This window comes from Halichoerus grypus, chromosome 8 (assembly GCF_964656455.1).
Source record: "Halichoerus grypus chromosome 8, mHalGry1.hap1.1, whole genome shotgun sequence".
NCBI lineage: Eukaryota > Metazoa > Chordata > Mammalia > Carnivora > Phocidae > Halichoerus > Halichoerus grypus.
In genome coordinates, this window is record NC_135719.1 from 142466085 (window position 1) to 142487203 (window position 21119).

The following is a 21119-nucleotide window of genomic DNA, read 5'->3' on the forward strand; positions in this document are numbered from 1 at the left end:
GTTTCGACTCAGGTCATGATCTCAGGGTTGTGAGACTGAGCCCCATGTGGGGTCTGCACTGGGTATAGAGCCTACTTAAGACTCTCTCTCTCCCCCTCTGCCCCTCCCCCTTTTCTCTAATTTAAAAAAAAAAAAAATTAGCTCCAAATCTAATTACAGATTTCACATAGCAATAGTCTTTGAATATAATTTGTTTTCAAGGAACTAACTTTGTCCATATAAATCACATTAGTATAAAAAAATCTAATTCGAGCGGCATTAACCACTGTTTATTCTCCCACAAACCACAACAAAGAGTATTCTTTATATTAAATCACTTAACAATCTCAAAAAAGGTTGTAGTTTTCCAAATGGAGCAAAGTTTTACCTGATTATTTCTATTTTTAGTATCAATTACCTCTTAGTAGCCACTCCAGAAAGTATTTTAGAAGTGGGGAAATTCCTTGAAAAACATAACCTACCAAAATTAACATCCAAAGAAACAGAACATTTGAAGAGGCCTATAGCTTTTAAAGAAAACAGATTATTAAAAACTCCCAAGCCCAGATGGCTTCACTAGAGTGAATTCTTCTAAACATTTAAAGAAATAACTACAATCTTAAAAACAAACCCTTCAGGAAGACTGAAATGAGGAGAATACTTTCCACCCCTTTCCATGAGACCAGCATAAACTTGACACCAAAACCTGACAAGGACATTACAGTAAAAGAAAATTACAGACCTATCTCTCAAGCTAAAAATGTAAAAATACTAATCAAAATATGAGCAAACTGAATCCAGGAATATATAAAAAGGATATGCATCATGACCAGTTGTGGTTTATCACAGCAATGCAAGGATGGCTTAATAAGCAAAAATAAACTGGTTTATTAATATTTAGTATAAAGCATCAATACTTAAGACAGGGTGGGTAATGACACAAGAAAAGACAATGCAACAGAACAGACTATGGAAACAGACCCACCCATATGAGGTTATTTAATTAGTGACAAAAACAACACTGCATTGTGGTACAGAAAAGGACAGTATTTTCAAGTAACAACTGGGTTAACTGTGTATCCAGATGGAAAAAGTGAGTCTTGACTCCTTCCTCAAGTCATACACAAAAATCAATGCCAGTTGGATTGTAGAGCTAAATGTGCAAAGTGAAACAATGAAGTCTTTAGAAAACAACATGAGGGGTGCCTGGGTGGCTCAGTTGGTTAAGCATCTGCCTTAGGCTCAGGTCATGATCCCAGAGTCCTAGGATCTAGCCCTGCATCCCCACGTCGGGCTCCCCACTCAGCCAGGAGTCTGCTTCACCCACTGCCCCTCCCCCTGCTCATGCTCTTTTTCTCTCTCTCTCAAATAAACAGTCTTTAAAAAAAAAAAAAAGGAAACAACATAAGAGAATACCTCCATGTCCTTGGAAAGAGCAAAATTTCTTAGACGAGACGTTAAAAGCACTAGTCATAAAGGGAAAAAATTGACAAACTGGACGAGATTAAAATTAATATTGTCTTTATTATATGATCTGATTACGAGAGTAAAAGGCGAGCCAGGGTAGGAGATACATAAACAATTTCTACAAATCAATAAGGAACAAACAAGTAAATGAACAGTGGGCAAAGGACTTCCCCACACAGGATATCAAACGGTCAATAATCTTCATAAGCAATTAGAAGGATGCAAATTAAACCACAATGAGCCACTACCACACCCATCAAAATGGCCAAAACGAAGAGGACACACAATACCAAGTGTGAGAAAGGATGTGGAGCTGCGAGAACTTTCATACACGGCCGGCAGAACTGTCAACTGGAAGTATCTGCTGTGAATATACAAGGACCCTATAACCCAAGTAATTCCATTCTACGTGTATACCCAACTGAAATATGCACAAGAACTGCACTATCCATAACAGCCAAAACCAAAAACAAGCCAAATGTCCATCAGCAATGTAACAGACAAGTAAATACTGACATATTCATATAACAGAATGCTATGTATCACCAGATGATGCAATGGAATGAATCTCACCCATTTAAATGTTCAGTGAAGAAACCCAACACAAAATCATACCATATAACTTCCACTACATAGAGTTAAAAATAAGGAAAAGTCAGTACGGTGTTTTTGGCCAGGGAGTGGAGGGGTGTAAATGCCTGGATACATTTTGTGTATCCTTGTGATTTATGTACTTTCCTGTTTATCAGCTGAAACTGATGCCATTTAAAGTTTATTTTGAAAGAGAAGTAAACGATCCTTAATACAATAGGTAAAACTTCTTCATTTGCCATGGTGCATATATGAGACAGGAGGGAGAAGATTTACCTCTACTGAGCACTCAAATTCTATTATCTAATTTCATCCTCAAAACAACCCTGAAACAAGGGTCATATCCATTTTACAGGGATTTGAAATAACTTACCCAAGGCCATTTGCCCAATAAATGGGAGAGGTGGAATTCTACTTAAATTCTGACTCCAAACTTACTTCCATAATATATAATTACACTATGGTCTCGGAGGAGGTGTCTATTTACACTGATCTGCCAGACAAAATAAGCTGCTTCTGGATATGTTCCTTTTGATCTCCCGTGTGTGAAAAAGAGTAAATGCAATTTAAAATTAACAGAAGCAAACTAATATTTTAATTTTAGCTGAATCTGCACACACATATAAGTAAATATTGCTTTAATTTTAAAGCCCGTGGCAACCAAAATCAGCCCTGTCCACTGACATTTTCCTTGGCCTTTCTAGTCTAGGAACATAGATGCTCAATAAACACACAAAACTGACTACATATCTGACCATTTTTTCTAGTATCTCTATTCCATTCAGCTGATGACTAAACATGATGTACAATCTGCTACAAATACTACATAGTGACTTCTTTAGTGAAATGAAAAGTACTACCTTAAAAGAGATTACTACTCTCATAAAGGGGGTTCAGATATGGTGAAATAAATTAGATAAATTAGTATTTCAGAAACTACAATATACTGTGTAATTTTGTCTTCACTCAATACAGACAACACAAGTAAGCATTTTACCCGAGCATCTGCCGCAGATACACAGATAATACACATTTCATACATGTATATGTGTGTATTATGTGTATATGTATGCATGTATGTGTGTGCATGCATGTGCACATGCTTCAAAAAGGCTTTAAGAAAATTATTTATTTCCCTATTCTTGGCAAAAGTACAGACCCAACTCACAAAAAAAAAAAAAAAAAAACACACACAAAAACTTCCCAGAATTCTCCCAATGTTTAACAACACAAAAGCTAGGTGTTTACAAAGACTTGAATGTAAAACCAATATTCTCCTTCAGAACTGCATCATATGTCAGTGGAGATTTTTTTACAAACATATCCCAAAAGGAAAGCACTATTTGGCAATACCTTATTTCACATATTTTATTGAAGAAGGGCTGAAAACTAAAGGCCATATATTGGATAAGCAAAAAAGAATGATTCCTTCGAAGATACTAATGGCATTTATTTTTTTTTTTTAAAGATTTTATTTATTTGACAGAGACACAAGAAATTACAGCTTGTCTTAACGCCTGTTCAATTTACAAACTGCATTCAAATGCCTAATTTAGGTTGTTTTATCATTTGTTCACCTATTTTTATCAACAAAATCCTGCCTTTTCCTTAAAATACCCAGAATTATGTTTGGTCTAAGATTAATAAACAGTTTATTATATGTAACAGGTACATATAAAGATTTAGAAGTCAGGGATTTCTCCTCTTTAATACCTAGCTATACAAGACTGAGAAAAGTTAGGTAATCTCAGTAGTGTTATATACAAAACAAAAGCTTTTAAAATTAAAATAGCAGGGTGTCTATTAGACACTTTTCCCCTCATTCACAGTCCCAGAGGCCTCTCAATGGGTTACCTGCTTTTCACCATACTGATCAGATAGAAGGCTTTAAACAGTTTGTTAGATTTTCCCTCATTAACAAGCATTTACTAAGCTGTACTAGGAGCAGAGACAGAAAATGAAGACTCCACTGTCTCTGATTCTGCCATCCATTCAAGGCAAAATCTGGCTCTCTCTACTTTCCAAGACGATTTCCCAGGGGTTTTCATCTTACATTCCCTGCTCAGAACAGCTCACAAGGCCATTGTCCCCTTTCCATGATCACTGTGCACCAACCTTAATACGCCAAAAAAAAAAAAAATGCAGCCTCTCTTTTCCATGCCTCATATTTAATTAAGATTCTCAGCTTGAAACAGAGAGGTCCCAGAATTATATGGGTACTTCAAAGATGACTGACTGTAAGATATTTAGAGACTTGTAAATGTTCTCAATTTTACTAGTGAGAAAATTAAAGCTAAGTCTAGAAAGGTGATCTGTCTTTAACATGCAGCTAGTTATATAGAAGTAAAGCCAAACTAGAACAGAGGTTTATTAACCACACATTACTTTGCACTGTTCATTCCATTCCACCAACCATGCAGGAGTTGTGCCTCAATCATCCAGAACTGTGTCACTGTTCCTTCGTTAACTTATTACTTGTCTCTATATGCATAGACATAGCCTAATCAAGCATCTACATATAGGATTCAGGAGGGGTCCTTGCACCTCCTATAATTTTATGTAAAATTATGAGCATGTACATTTTTCTGGGAATAAGATTCACATTTTTCATCAAATCAGTAGCCTCCAATGAGTAAGACCACTGGCCTACAACAAGGACGTGTGATAGATATACAAAAAGTTCATGTTGGTCTGAAATACAGATACAAGGACGATGTATTTATTCATGCCTAATAGAAGAATAATGGTTATTTAGGGGGAGTTAGCAATATTAAGGCACTATTACATTTGATATCACTATTACAGAGACCCCAGAAAGACAGCTGAATCATTTGATACAGTGCAGACAATTCTCAGTATAGAACGTGCCTATAAAATATTGCTCTCAAGCCCTCCCCTCTTTCATCTTCCATTATAAATGTACTGGACATACATCTCTACAGTAATAATTTGGGGGGAGGAATCACAATGTAATCACATTAGGAACACAAGAAAGATTTTCTCTAATGCAGATAAAGGAAAAATACTATCAGCTAAATGTTATCAAATGTTACATGCCAGAAGTGGGCTGAAAGTTTAAGAAACTCATTTTTTCCTCACAACCTCAAGTAGGTAATATTATGACCAGTTTACCAATGAGGAAGCGGACACTCGGAAAGGTTGCCATATGCCCTGGGTTCCTCAGCTACAAATTGGAGGAATTAGCATTTGAATCCTGGCCTCTGTGACATCAAACACTTGCTCTTCACCAGCCCTATAATGCTCTGATAAAATATTAATATTTAATTTTGCAAGGTGGAAAAAGCTTAAAATAACACCGATCAGAGTCCTCATGAGGCCATTCAAACTTTTGGGTTCATCATGTTAATTTTGCCTTCCTGGGCTATTACCAACAGAAAGACAGAAATCCTGGAATCTCAAAAGTATTAGACAAGTCTACTGCCTTTCTTTTCCCCTTCAAATACAGTTACTGATCTAACTCCTTAGTCAAAGAACCTTTCTACCATTTCAAAGATCAATTTTTTAAATTGAGATCCTTCTCTCATTATTTGAGTTCTTTATGTACATTATTTTTAAAATTCTGAACTGGTTTGCTGACATTTTCTAATTCCCAGAAGACTTTCCAAATGCGTTTTTTAAATCGCTACTTTACTGTATACATTGAACTGTCAGCTAAAACAGAACCACCACCACAACTACCAGAGCGAGGTTGCTTCAACACCGAGAAAGTTTTCAATACCAACAAAACTCCCAATTTTTATAGCACTTCTCCTTTTTTAAAAAAATATTTTATTTATTTGAGAGAGAGCGCGAGTGGGGAGAGGGACAGAGGGAGATGGGAGAGGGAGCCGACGCCCCACTGAGCAAGGAGCCCAATTGGGGGGCTCAATTCCAGGACCCTCGGATCATGACCTGAGTAGAAGGCAGATGCTTAAGCGACTGAGCCACCCAGGAGCCCCAGCACTTTTCTTCTATGAAATTCTTAACACTTCTCTCAGTCCACAATGTTTCTATGCACCTAGTCATATGGACATCACAAATGGAGGAGAATCAAGAATGAGACAGCATGACTGGTCCAAAATCAGAAGAGTAATGATCTTTTTAAAAGCCTTAATATATAATATTATTCTCCATAAATCTATCTTAGCTTCTAAGTACTTTAAAAATTTAAATATAAACCAATCTATTCATTCAACAAATCTGAGCACCTTCTACTATGCCCAGCACTATTCCATCCTTATGCTCATAAACCTTTACACAGCCAAAACGTTTAATATCACCATGAGCCTCAAAAATGAAAACACTATGGCCAAAATGTAATTACTTTATGTCTTCTTTCTAGTAACAGTCTTACTGACATCCTCAGACAATGTCTTCTTGTGGCATCTTCTTAGTCACTTATTTAGAATGTAAAGCAACTTTGTATTTTGAGAGTACCAACAATTCATTGACAATTTCAGATAAACAGGAAAGCCACTTTGTACTAGGGATTTATTTTAACAAAGGCTTTTTTACATGACTGAAAATTTAAATTTCATCAGCTAGGCCTCAAAAATACTGCTCTTCTCTCTGTATTCATTCTCAGAGTAGACACCACCACATAAGAACGGCGACCAACACACATTCCTAAAGACAGGCAGAGAGAATCCTGACTGCCTACACTGTCCAGAGAAGAGTTCATTTGCGAATGGATTGTTATTCAGCATCTGTCAAAAGCCTGAATGAGACAATTGATATTTCAGGGACATCAGCTGAAAGATAAATTAACTAAACTCTACTGAATCAAATTACCAGACTGATACACACCTATATTACTAAAGCTTGCTTTTCTATTATGCCTGAGGCTTTTATCCACTTTCTCTAAAATGGCATGTGAAAAATGTTTCCCTATCATTTGTAAAATGCAAAACATTTTCTCCATATATTGTTAACGTTTTATGCAAGAATCCAAACGATTAATTATTCTTTGCACAAGAGAAAAGTTTGCTTCTCTTGGTATACTTCCTCCTATTAATCAATGCCAACTATAATTAGTCTTGTTTCCTCTTTTGCTTTGACTAATAAAAATTTTAAAAAGAAAAAAAAAAACTCTTTAGTTACACACAGATGCTGAGCCATCCTTGCCCTAAGTCTCTCCTCTAATTCCCTCTAGCAATTTCCATACTCTACCCCTCAACCTTTGCCATAATTTTCAGTCTTCTCAAACCTATAGTGTAAGACAATTTCAAATCCTTTCTCAAGTAGACAAATAAAAAAGTAATAAACAGTTGTCTCTACATCGCTGTACTAATACTAGAAACGCTTTAGTAGAAATTAGTTACAACTAAAAATCATCCTGGATCATGCAAAAGATTTGGTAAACATCAAAGAATCAGAAAATAAGGACTAAAAGATCCACTAAAAGAGATAATGCTGCCTCCTAAGATTCCTGTCTACTTTGGCAAGTCATAAGTGCACAACGATAGAAAAAATATTACAAAGAAACCTGTGAATAAGAGCTAGTATAGTACATATCCATCCACTTGGGTTTCTGAATGAAGTAAACTCCTGAATGTCCAAAAGCAGAGCACAAGGTAAACAAGATAAATCACTTGGCTTCGACTTAATATTTACACAAGTGAAACACAGGCCTTGCCAGTCTCTTCCTCGAGCACCCACCAGACACCAGAGCGCAACAGAGCCCCAGGATGAAGCAACTCAACAACCTCAGCTACTTGAACATCCACTTGCCAGTGGTGGGAAGCAAGATCATAAGAAGGAGTAAATCCTGGGCCTCAAGGAGATTAAAGTCTTTTATTAACACAGAGGAATTGTTTATAGGATAGTATAACTGCCTGGAACAACCCTCGGAAAACTCATATTGCAATAAATTCTGAATTGAGTGTTTTGATGACCGAGAAACAGTCTGACCACTTCTGAGTATACCCAAAAGAAGTGAAAGCAGGGACTCTAACAAATACCCATACGTCTACGTTCAGAGCAGCATTATTCACAAAGCCAAAAGGCAGAAGCAAACCAAGTGTCCATCCATGGAAAAAAGATAAACAAAATGTGTATGTGTATTGAATACTATTCGGCCTTAAAAAAGAAGGAAATGCTGACACATGCTACAACAGGAATGAACCCTGAAGACTACGCTAGGTGAAACAAGCCAGTCACAAAAGGACAAGTATTGTAGGACTCCAATGATATGAGGTTCCCAGAGCAGTCAGATCCACAGAGACAGAAGAATGGTGACTGCCCAGGTCTGAGAGGTCGGTGGAATGGGTAGTGTTTAATGAGGGCAGAGGTCCAGCTGAAGATGATGAAAAGTTTTGAAGATGGATGGTGGTGATGGTTACAAAACAACATGCATATACTTAATGTCACCAAACTGGTTAAAATGGTAAATTTCGTGATGTGTATTTTACCACAAAAAAGGGAAAAAATCTGAATTATTCAGATAATCAGAAGTCACCAGAATATTTAAGGTTAGAGTTTCATGCATTCAACAGTATTAACTAAGGACTTACCTGCATGCCATGCAGGTTTTTCTCCTAAAATCCACTTGGCACAACAATGCAGTGCAATGCAATGCAAAGGGCCCACACACAGGCCCCTGAAATCACACCATGACTGAATCCTGACTGCCACTTCTAGATTCATAACTCAGGTCAATAATCTGAGTCTTCGTTTCCTTGCATGTAAAATAAGGATAATATTGAGTTTGCCTCGGGGTCGCAGTGAGGATTAAATGAGAATGTATATAAAGGCAACTGAAACATCTTGGCACATAATAAGGAGGCACTTTTTATTAATAAATGTGTCCCTTCTTTCCTTTGCCACAAGAAATGACCACAGGATGTTAAGGTCATGAGTGAGAGAACCTCTATGAAATACCTACTTTCTCAAATGAAACCAGCATCTCACTTGTCAGAGAGTGCCCGGGAATAAATCATCTCAATGCCATAAAAGTCATCCTTCCTAGAAGGCAGCGCTACACCAAAAGAGCTACCAACTATGTAACACCACAAAATCACTATCAAGTAAGAATCCTGAGCCACATCAAAATAAAATGTCTTCTAAAACCTGCAAGACAAGAAAACTTAGCAATGGCCAAACCTCACTATACAACTCATACAAGAGCCACAGGCAAAATACAGTAGACGGTCTTAACCTTTAATGAGGAGATGATAACATATACCTAAAATAATGGCAGGAAAAGATCTTTTCTCCCCAAATTGACTAATACATCTTTTCTTAAAACAGCATGTTGATGCCATGAATAAACCCATTAACCCATGCTACCATTTAAATGTCCATAGTGACCATTTTAAAGACAATCGTTTGATATGGCCTAAAATGAAGTTCTAAAATAATTGTGTGTGTGTGTGTGTGTGTCATATGCTCCATAGAATATACATGTGTCACAGGCAGTACCTAGCTCTAAAGACAACACTATGCAAAATAAACGGATTATTCCAGAGCCTAGATATTAATAATATTCCCCCAAAATATTAATAGTGCTAAAATCACTATTTCCTAGCGGTCTCATTCAGAATCCTGTACCACCATCTACCCTCTAATAAATTACTGGAGCTCTTGGTTAAGATGCATACTCTTACTGAGGAAATTTAATGTTTACAACAATACATTTTCAATTCAGTGAACCTTTTATTAAAGCACATTCTAAAATATATATTTTCCAAGTTACTTAACTCCTCACTCCTGCCCTTTTCCATTCACCGAAGTGTGCTGCAACTTAAAAAACAAGCAACAGAAGACAACTGAAAATCGGAATTGTAAAGATTCAGGAAATTCAAAGCCAGAAGCACCTCCAAGCAGCACAGACTTCAAAGTAATTACTCTTTAAAAAGATGAATGCTTTTTAAGTGTGATAGTCCTAAGAATGCTTCGACTTTTCATATGGATCGGTAACGTGTCGCCAAAAGAATGACTTCCTTCACAAAAGCACCGACTGAACACTACAGAGCAAAGGACTCCCCACTCATCCCTGTCTTCACAAATCTCCATGCTGTTAGAGATACATTACGTGGTTTGTTAAGCTCTGCTGCGAGCAAAGCCTTCAGGGCAGCTCAGCTTTTCTAGACAATCCACATAAATCTGATGTGCTAACCTAAAACATACACTGACTTCCCGAAGATTAAAAACCCTCCAGAAAGGCTCCTTTGCAGGGTTCCGGCGTTCTGGCAACAAAAACATCGGAGGGGAGGGGCGAAAAGATGGCCTCGGCCACCCGCCCCAGGGGACCCAGATCTGGTCACCTGCCAGTAAACACGAACAATCCTCCCCGGGCGGGACCCGAAGGCTCGAGCTTCCCTGCCGCCCCGACAGCCGGCCTTCCTGCCCACCGAGGAGGCCCGGCGCGGGGGGGGGGGGGCACCGCCGCCGCAGGTCCCGAGGATGCTCCCCGGACGCCGCCGCGGGTCCCGCACCGCTCCCGCGTGCGTAACCGGACCTGTCAAAGCCTGCTCTCCTCGGGCCCGGCGGGCGGCAGGACGGCTCCACGCCCGATGCGGAGGCGCCCGCGGCCGCCGCCAGCGCGACCGCACCGAGTCCCCCCAAGGCGCCGACTCCGGAGGGGCGCCGGGGTCGAGGCAGCGGGGAGCCCGGCGCGGGGGACGCCCGGCCCACAGGCCGCGCCGCCCGGGACCAGGCGAGGCCGCGCCATCTGGTCGCGCCGGCTCCCCTCCCCGGCGGGTCCCGGCCCGGGCGCCCACGCGGGCCTCGGCGCGGAGGCGGGCGCGGGGGCCGGACGGAGCCGCTCCCCGCCCCGCACACAAAGCGACTCCGCGGGAGCCCGCCTCACCTGCAGCACCGGGCGCCGCGGGCCTTCGAGAACCATCGGACCCCGCTCCGGCGCGCGCGTCACAGCCCAGGCCTCCCGGTGCCGCCCGGCGCCGCCGCCGCCGCCGCCATTTCCTCCCGCTCGCCGTCGCCTCGTCCCCGCTGTCAGGTTACTCCATTCACCTGGGCCTGGAGCAGCCTGCGCCGCGCCGCGCCTCCGCCTCGACCCCTCCCGCCGGCGCCTGCGGAGACTGCGCAGAGCCCGGCTCGCCCGCAGCCCGCGCACGGCCCGCGGCAACGGCGCACAGCGGCTTGGAGAATCCCACCCGCGCCCGCGCCGCCCCCTCCGCGCCCCCACGCTCCGCTCGCCCTGCTCGCCCGGCGCCGGCATGAGAGCGAGCCTGTGATTGGACAGAGTGCGGCGGTGAAAGGTTAATCCTGGCCCCGCAGCCACTCAGGAGCCGGGAGACAGCAGACGCGGGAGGCGGAAGCCAGGCGGCGTTTGCGGCCCTGCGCGGGGAGTGGACCCGGGCGATCCACCGCCTGTGGCCCGGCGCCTTCGCCACCCTCCCGGGCCCGCGCGCCGAGAGTGCGGGGCGCCCGCTCAGCTCGGCAGAGCCTCCGGGTTCTCGGAATTCGTCCGCCTCCATTGTTGCCCCTCTGGCACCCACCGCCCCCTAAACGTGGCCTTTCCCCACGGCAGGGATTGTTCTCCAGAGGCTCAGCGCTCCTCTTACCACCGCCTCTCCTTTTTAAAGGGCCTTCCCACTCGCCTGGTTCTCCCCCGCGGTGGTGGTGCAGGGCCCTCCACATTTGGGGAGACAACAGACCCCACCCCCACCCCCGCCCCGGAACTACTGGGATAACCGGATAATGGGATGGAGCCGGCAGCCCCACTTATGTAAATTGATCATTTGCATAGGTCGCAACCCTCTGCCAAACCTCGTGGCTGTGAATTAAAGTATGGGTGGAGGTCAAGTACGTGATTGGCTTAAAGAGAATCCTGTGAATAGCCCAAAATGTAGGCATCTCTGGCAGAGGACTCCCCCTGATAGACCGGTGTACTCCAGAGGAGGTATAACAGAGACCATGCTTCCAATCTTAAGCATTAGCAGTTAGCACCTACTTCGTGCCAGAGACAGGGTTCCATACAGCAGCCACCGGCCCCACGAGGCTACCGGGCACTTAAAAATTGGCTAGTCCCGACTGGGATGTGGGACTCGGATGTGGGACTCGGATGTATGTGTTCTTTACGAAAAAAAAAAAAAAAAAAAGTAAGACATCGCACTAATCATTTATTGATTACATGTTGAAGTGATAGTATTTTTTATGTTGGGATAAACATTAGTTTCACTTGCTTCTTTTTCTTTTTTCAATGTGAGTGCTGGAAGAATTTTAATGTCTTGTGTGGCCCACATTTTATTGCTATTGGACAGGCTGCTCTAGGGTTCACAGGCCTGTGATGCTAACCTGGACCCTGTGAGGTGGGGGTTGTAACTGCCCCTTTTTTAACAGCTTAAGAAACTGACTAACCTCCAGCAAGTAAGCAGCTAATTAAGTGTACAACTGAGATTAGAACCCTAGGTAGTCTGGCTTTGGGACTGGTGTGCTCAAATTTTGATCATGGGGCACCTGGGTGGCTCAGTCAGTTAAAGGTCTGCCTTCGGCTCAGGTCATGATCCAGGATCCTGATATCCAGCTCCACATGGATCTCCACATTGGGGTCTCTCAGGCAGGAGCCTGCTTCTCCCTCTCCCTCCCAGCTCCCCCTGCTTGTGTGCTCTGTCAAATAAATAAATAAATTTTTTTTGGTTTAATTTTGATCATATATCTGCCATAAATTGGCTTGAAGTTTCACTGAAACATAGAATGTTCATGGGCAAAATTAGGAAATAGAATGCTTTGGGCAGATGTCCATAAAAGCATTTCTTAGCAAAAGACCTCCCCAGTAACACACATTAAGGCTTTTTGGAGATAATCCTTTATAAGAAGGATGGCTTCTCAGGGTGAAGATAGGCTGGGATCCACTAGCAGTGGGAATTTGTGGGCAGGTAAAACTTTTAGCCCCTCCTGCTGTCTTTTCAACCTGTCAAGACTAGCTGAGCTTCTCCATCAGCAGGTTTGTCTGATTTTCACCAATTTTTATTTAATTTTAAAAATAAGTGGTACATACATATGGTTCATCCATCAGACAGCATAAAAAGAAACTCCCACACCTGTTCCGCTAACAGGTAACCAGTGTTTCTTATGCTTCTGCAGAACTTTTTTATGCATATACAAGCCAAGACTTCATTTACAAAAATGGTAACATACTACACATAGCTACCATACCTTGCTTTTTTTACATAATATATCCAGGAAATATTTTATAGCAATATATACAGAGCTCCTTGCTATTTTTTTTTCAGTCCCCATAACATTTATTGCTGGGGTGTGCCATAATTTATTTAACCAATTCTCTATTGGTGAACATTTAGACTTCCAGTCTTTTGCAATTAAACATTGATCCATTTGGAACTGATTCAGTATATGGGATGAGGGATGGATCCAAATTATTTTTTTTTCCAGATGGCTACACAGTTTGCCACTTATTGGCCATTTGTTGAAGACTTCACTTCTACACTCTGCATTTTGTTCCAATGATCTATCTATTCATGCTCCAGTTGCTGATTTGTTTTTACATCTGGAGACCTAAATAGAGTTTCACACTTTGTTTGGATCACTAGAAATCTTAGAGCTAATATTTCAGCCCATGTTAAGCAATGGCACAGTACCATGTGGTATGCATTTTCTTTGAGCTAATTTTTATTTTCCCTTTGCCCTGATTATTTTCATAATTTTTTTTTTTTTGTAGAATAAGCCAGGATATAAATATACCTTTGTTTAAGACTCTCTGTTTGCAAGTAGCAGAAACCAACCTGAAGTAGCTTAACCAAAAGGGAAGAATTTTATCATAAGGTTGTAGGACTTCTCACAAAGCTGGGAGCAGGAATAGAGCTACAGCAAAGAACTAAACCCAGGAGTTGGAAAGCTTTCAGGAACTCAAAGGTACTCTCTGTGTCCTTCTTCTGTGATTTTCTTTTTCTCTGTATTTGCTTATCTGTGTATTTTCTCTACTAACTAGTTCTCTCTGCTTTTCCATCGACACAGGAGAATATAGCCATTTCCCTATTCAGCTGGGAATTCAGCCCAGTGTGGAGGTCAGAGCCCAAATAAAGGAAGGTGGGGTACAGACCTGCAAAGTCAGGTGGCTGATTATATATACAAGGGGACTACACAAATTAAAAACTATATTGAGGATAGTGGAAGCCAGATTTCTCACTGTTGGGGAACGGGGTTACAAATACAGAAAGTGGACAAGCAAGAAGACTTGAGTGGTCAGATTGGAATTGGAGGTATTGATGTGAACTTAAGGCTTTCAGTATATATATAAAAGTATGTATACGGGATGCCTGGGTGGCTCAGTGGGTTAAGCGTCTGCCTTCGGCTCAGGTCATGATCCCGGGGTCCTGGGATTGAGTCCTGCATTGGGCTCCTTGCTCAGCAGGGAGTCTGCTTCTCCCTCTGCCTGCCGCTTCCCCTGCTTGTGCTGTCTGTCTCTCTTTCTCTCTGCCAAATAAATAAAAATCTTTTTAAAAAAGTATATACATGTGAATATATACTTCCTAGCTCTGTCCACTGAAAGAGCTTTGAGCAGCAACACTGTGAACAGCCAGGAGAATACCTCACACCCAGATCTAAACACCATTTTCCACCAAAAGGAACCAGGGGTCCTTGAAGAAATCTGATTTCAGGGTCAGGACAGAGAAAGTATAAGATGAGCCTGGACCTTCTTATTGGGCCAGAAAATAGGAAAATGCCTGAAGAGTGAGGGAGATATTTCAAAAGGACAAAGGAGTCCACTTGAAGGGGCTCCCACTGGCCAAATCTGGGAAATTGGAACATCAAAATAAATGATGATAGTAGAGATTATGTCCCATGGAGTAAAGTAGAATCCATGAGTCCATGCTGATGGGTTTTTTTTTTTTAATGAGTAAATAAATGAGGGGAAGAGACAGGCCATCCTTATACTAGAATGTAACTAATAAATTTAGAAGGAATGATGCAATTAGAAAATCACCATTTGGGAATGCAAACTTGTGCAGCCACTCTGGTAAACAGTATGGACGTTCCTCAGAAAGTTAAAAGTAGAACTACCCTACGGTCCAACAATTGCACTACTAGGTATTTATCCAAAGGATACAAAAATACAGATTTGAAGGGGTACATGCACCCCAATGTTTACAGCAGCATTATCAACAATAGCCAAACTATGGAAAGAGCCCATATGTCCATCAACTGATGAATGGATAAAGAAGATGTGGTGTGTGTGTGTGTGTGTGTGTGTGTGTGTGTGTGTGTGTGTATAATGGAATATTACTCAGCCATCAAAAAAATGAAATCTTAGCATTTGCAATGACGTGGATAGAGCTAGAGTGTATTATGTTAAGTGAAATAAATCAGTCAGAGAAAGACAAATACCATAGGATTTCACTCTTAGGCAGAATTTAAGAAACAAAACAGATGAACATATGGGAGGGAGGGAAAAAGGGAAAAACCATAATAAACTCTTAAAGATAGAGTACAAACTGAGGGTTGATGGAGGGAGGTGGGCGGGGGATGGGCATTAAGGAGGGCACTGTTTGTGATGAGCACTGGGTGTTGTATGTAAGTGATGAACCACTAAATTCTACTCCCGAAACCAATATTGCACTGTATGTTAACTAACTAGAATTTAAATAAAAATTTGGGGGAAAATCACCATTTGTCAATCGTCAGAGAAGAACTATTAGCGTTTGCTAAATCTAGCGGGTAAAGGTTGGACAAGGAATGAGATAGTTACATAGGTTCAAAGCGTCTCCTCATAAAATTCTCATTTTAAAAACGAGAACATTACAAAAGAGAATCTAGTAGACATCACCTTACTCAAGTATTCAGTGTTAACTGTCATGCAAAAGGTCATAGACACACCCCACTAGTGCTACATGGTGCGGCTATAATATGGGCTTTACTGGGGGAAACCTACATGCACAAACATACACCCTATCCCCCGAACTGTCCTTATGACACAGCACAGGCCAAGCACGGCTATTATGTGGGTACCACGTCAAAGGTTCCCACAGGACGAGGCCTGTTTCAGCCAGCGGCCAGGGATACAACGGACAGAGCCATAGTCCAAGACAGAAAGTGGGCCCTGCCTGACACTGCATTACATGTTTATATGTTAGCCTAGTTGGGGCTGGAAAATTCCTAGTTTCTCCAGATAATAAGAAATATATCAAGGAAAACCCCAGATATGGTGCTAGGGAGCAAGCATACCAAGGACCAAGGTCTGCTCAGAGGGCCCTGGGAACAGCCTTGCTCACCAGGAACATTGACCCTAGACCAAGGTCTTGTCTGTCCACAGACCTGCTCAGTCCTGCTTAGCAAGCTCTTAGCTCTGCTACCAAAAGAGGGAAGGAAATGAGCTTCCAGGGCCATAGAGATTTCTCTCCCATTTGTCTCATTGCCAGTGATGTGATAAATTAACATCAGGTGCTACAGCATCACTTCTGTAATCTTTCTGCCAAAAATGGGTATCTTGAATCTTATGAGGAAGCATCAGACAAACCCGAGTTGACGGACAGCCTGTAAAATGGCCTATAATCTGGAAAAAATTTTAAGATAATGAAGGTCAAAGAAGGACTAAAGAACAGTTTCAGAATTAAGGAAACTGAAGGTATATGACAAGTAAATGCAATGTGTAATCCTGGCTTGGTTTGATCTTTTTGCCCTAAAAGATATCCTTGGTATAATTGGTGAAAAGTAAATGGAGTTTTAGGGTGAAGGGCATACGGGAGTTCTTTGTACTTTTACATTAGTCAGAGTTCTCCAGGGAAACAGAACCAGTAGGATATATAGAGAGAATTATAAGAGGAGTTTTTTTTTTTTTAGATTTATTTATTTATTAGAGAGAGAGAGAGCACACACGTGCATGTGCTCAGGGGGATGGGTAGAGGGGGAGAATCCCCAAGCAGACTCCCCACTAAGTGAGGAGCCTGATGCCAGGCTTGATCCCACAACCTTGAGATCACGACCTGAGCCAAAACCAAGAGTCTGACACTCAACCAACTGAGCCACCCAGGCACCCCAAGAGGAGATTTTTAATAGCAATTAGCTCACCCTCTTATATCTTCCATCTGCAGAACCAGGAAAGCTAGGGTTGTAATTCAGTCTGAGTGCAAAGGCCTGACCAGGGGCGACTGGTGTAACTCCCAGAGTCCAGGAGCTCTGGTGTCCGAGGGCAGAAAATGGACATACCAACTCAAGAAAAGAGAGAGAATTTGTAGTTCCTTTGTGTTCCATTCAGGTCCCCAGTGGATTGGATACTGTCCATCCACATTGGTGAGGGTGGCGAATTTTTTACTCAATCTACTGAATCAAATGCTAGTCTCTTCCAGAAACACCTTCACAGGCATAGCCAGAAATAATCTTTTACCAGTTATCTGGGCATCCCTTAGGCCAGTAAGGTGAGACATAAAATTAACCATCACAACTTTCTTGCAACTTTTATTTTGGAATTATTTTCAAATAAAAAGTGAAATTAGAAACAAGAAAAAGAAGTAACACTGTAGAAAATTCTAAAGAATCTGCAAAAGACCTACTGGAACCAATATATAAGTTTACCAAGATCACTGGATACATGTTAATATGCAAAAATCATTTATATTTCTATAAATAAATAATAAACAATTAGCAATTAGAATTTTAAAATATAATGGCATCAAAAGACATGAAATATTTGGGGATAAATTTAACAAAATATACACAAGAATTTTACACTGAAAACTAGAAAACACTGATCAGAGAAAGTAAAAAAGACCCAAATAAATCAAGAGGTATACTATGTTCATGGAACAATGGCTCAGTATCCTAAAGATGTCAGTTCTCCTCAAATTGACCTACAGATTCTATGCAATTCCAATCAAAATCTTGGCAGACGTTTTTGGTAGAAACTTACAAGTTGACAAGTTGGAAGATGCAACTACTTGACTTCGAGATTTACTATAAAGCTACAATAATCCAGATGGTATGGTACTGATGTAAGGACAAACACAGATCAATGGAAAATAATAGAATATAAAAAAAAAATCTATTCATACACATATGGTCAACTGATTTCTGCCAAAGATGGCAAGGATGTAGAAAGGATAGTCTTTTCAACAGGGGTGCTGGAACAATTAGGTACTGATGTGCAGAAGAAAGAGAAGGAGAAGAAGAACCTCAAATCATACCCTGTATTCATACAATTAACTCAAAATGGATCGTAAGCCTAAATGCAAATCCTAAAAATGTAAGACTTTTAGAAAAACTATAGGAGAAAATCTTTGTAAGCTCGGATTAGGCAAAGGTATCTTTGATAGGAACAAAAACTATAAACCAGAATTTTTTTTTAATTGATAAATTTAATTTGGACTTCTCCAATTTTAAAATTTCTGCTCTTTGCCAAAAGAACTCTCATGCATTGCTGATAGGAATGCAAATAACCACGCTGGAAAATACTTTTTTTAATTGATAAATTTAATTTGGACTTCTCCAATTTTAAAATTTCTGCTCTTTGCCAAAAGAACACTGCTAAGAAAATGAAAAGTACAAACTGGTAGAAGGTATTTTCAAAATATATATCTGATAAATTACTTGTATCCAGAATTTATAAAGAACTCACAACTCAATATAAAAACACAACCCAATTTTTTAAAAGATTTTATTTATTTGAGAGTGGGGGGAGGGAAGAGGGAGAGGGAGTGAGAAACTCAAGCAGACTCTGCTGAGTGTGGAGCCCAATGTGGGGCTCGATCTCATGACCCTGAGATCATGACCTGAGCAGAAACCAAGGGTCAGACACTTAACTGACTGAACCACCCAGGCACCCCAACACAACCCAATTTTTAAATATGAGTAAAAGATTTAAACAGACGCCTTACTAGTGAACATACACAGATAGCAAATAAACATGTAAAAGCCTCCTCAATATCATTAGTTGTTTAAAAAATGCAATTTAAAACTATAGTGTATACCTTCTAAAATGGCCACAGAGATTGAGCTTATAGAGTGCTGACCTGGGTATAGAGCAATCAGAACTCTCATGCATTGCTGATAGGAATGCAAATAACCACGCTGGAAAATACTTTGGCCATTTCTTATAAAGTATATACTTCCCTTATAACCTAGCAATCTCAATCCTAGATAATTTACCTTTAAGAAATAAAAACAAATGTCAACACAAAGCCCTCTATATGAATGTTTGCAGCAACTCTCTTCACAATTGCTCAAAACTGGAAACAACCCAAATGTCATCAGTTGGTGAATGGAGAAACAAATTGTGGTACATCCATACAACGGAATACTACATAACAATAAAAAAGGAATTAACTACTGACATAAGCACCAACACTGTTGAATCTCAAAGGTATTATGCCAAGTGAAAGAAGCCAGACATGAAAGGTTACGTGCTATAGGGGATTCCATTTATCATTCTGGAAAGGACAAAACTACAATATAGGGAAAGAAATCAGATCAGTTGTTGCTAGGGGCAAAGGATGAAGGGAAGGGACTGATTACATAAAGGTACCAGAGAACTTTTGGGGGTGATGGAAATGTCCTATCTCCTAACCGTGGTAGTGATAATACACTGTATACACTTGACAAAACTCATTGGATTATACACTTAATTTTACCCAATTCAAATTAGACCTCAATAAACCTAACTTTAAACCAAAATCTATAACTCCGCAGTGGATCTCACTTACAACTTCATGGTCACCCTAGGCTCTAGGCAACTAATACACACACCATCTTTGCCTCGTACCACCTTGTCTAGACATGAAACCCAGCCTTGCCTCCATTTGCCCAGCAAGCTCATTCACTCTCCTCAAGCATGATGCCCAAAAATGCACAATGGTGTTAGGTGGCAGGGAGGGAGGTGGGATGGGGCAAAGGAGGAGCTTTGCCTCTTATCAGTGAAGATAACTTCAGCTGAACAGAAGGCATTGTCGTCCTCAGAATGACTTCTGAACACCCCATCACTGTAGAGTTCCTTTGTGTCTTCACCTTGCTCAACTCTTTCCCTGTCTCCTCTTTGGTGACATTTCTGTTCATCTCTTGGGGTCTGAGAATAAAACTATATTTCACCATCCACCCTCTCAGAACAACTGAAGGTTCTTTCTCTGGTACCATACGTGACTCCCAGAAACAGTCTAAATTGATCTACTCCACATGAATACACAGGCTCCTGAAAACTGGCCAGTGACAGCCCCTACTTTCTGAAAGTCAATGAGCCTCAGTCCCATAACCACATCTCCAAAGCTAATGATCCATCAATCCCTAGACACTCCAGTTTCTGAAAGTCCCCCAATCTCTGAACTCCACAATTCCCAAGACCTGTTTAAGATCAGCAGTTTGCTCTGATCAGAAAGACTGTGCTATCTCTCACTCAAACAATAAATTCAGCTCTTCAATTCACACAGTGAGAAGTGGCCTCTTCCTCAAACAGGTTTTAGTGCTTGCTGACATTCACAGCTAGCAAGGGCTCACCCACCCTCTTCAGCTTAATCAGAGTATTGCCCCAGGAAGGGAGTTCCTTTCCAAAGAGGAATTCTGAGTGTCAGCTGTTACAATATTTTTTCTCACTTTATTAAAAACACTCATTTATTCACGAAATATTCATTGAGCACTTCCTTTGTAGGAGACACTCTTTTTGTGCTAGAGCTACAGAGTTGAAAAAGGTAGACATGGTTCCTATTCTCATGGAACTTACACTCCAACAGGAGAGAATATCGAATACTATCAATGAAATCTGATGATTGCTATAATGGCAGATGCGTATGGATATGGGGCCATACAATAGGGGAGCCTAACTTAGTTCATGGGGCCAAGGACATTCTTCCTAAGTAAGAAATCTACTTATAAGCTGTGACCTGAAGTATTAGTAGCCACGTAAAGAGTAGGGTGACTTCCAGGTAGAAGGAAGAGGATGCCCAAACCCAGAAGCACGGAGGTATGGCTCATTCCAGGAACTGAAAGAAGTCCAGTATTGACCCACACATAGAGCAAGTGATGAGGAAAGACAGGAAAATGGTGCCAGAACACCAAAGAACTTGTGTATCATGTTAAGGATTTACTGCTTCCTCTCAAAGATGGAGAAGCCATAGAAAGGTTTTCAAGCCAAAGGTGATCAGATCAGATATATATTGTTTAAAGTTAACTCCAGCCAGTGT

General features: G+C 41.1%; 1 protein-coding gene across 1 annotated transcript in view; it reads right to left on the reverse strand.

Moving 5' to 3' along the window:
* The window catches only part of DICER1 (dicer 1, ribonuclease III), a 71810-nt gene extending 60659 nt beyond the window's left edge, over nucleotides 1–11151 (reverse strand). The window contains 1 exon segment of the mRNA XM_036095605.2: nucleotides 10847–11151. The gene's annotated coding sequence lies outside the window, so the exon portion shown is untranslated.
* Nucleotides 11152–21119: the final 9968 nt, after the last annotated feature.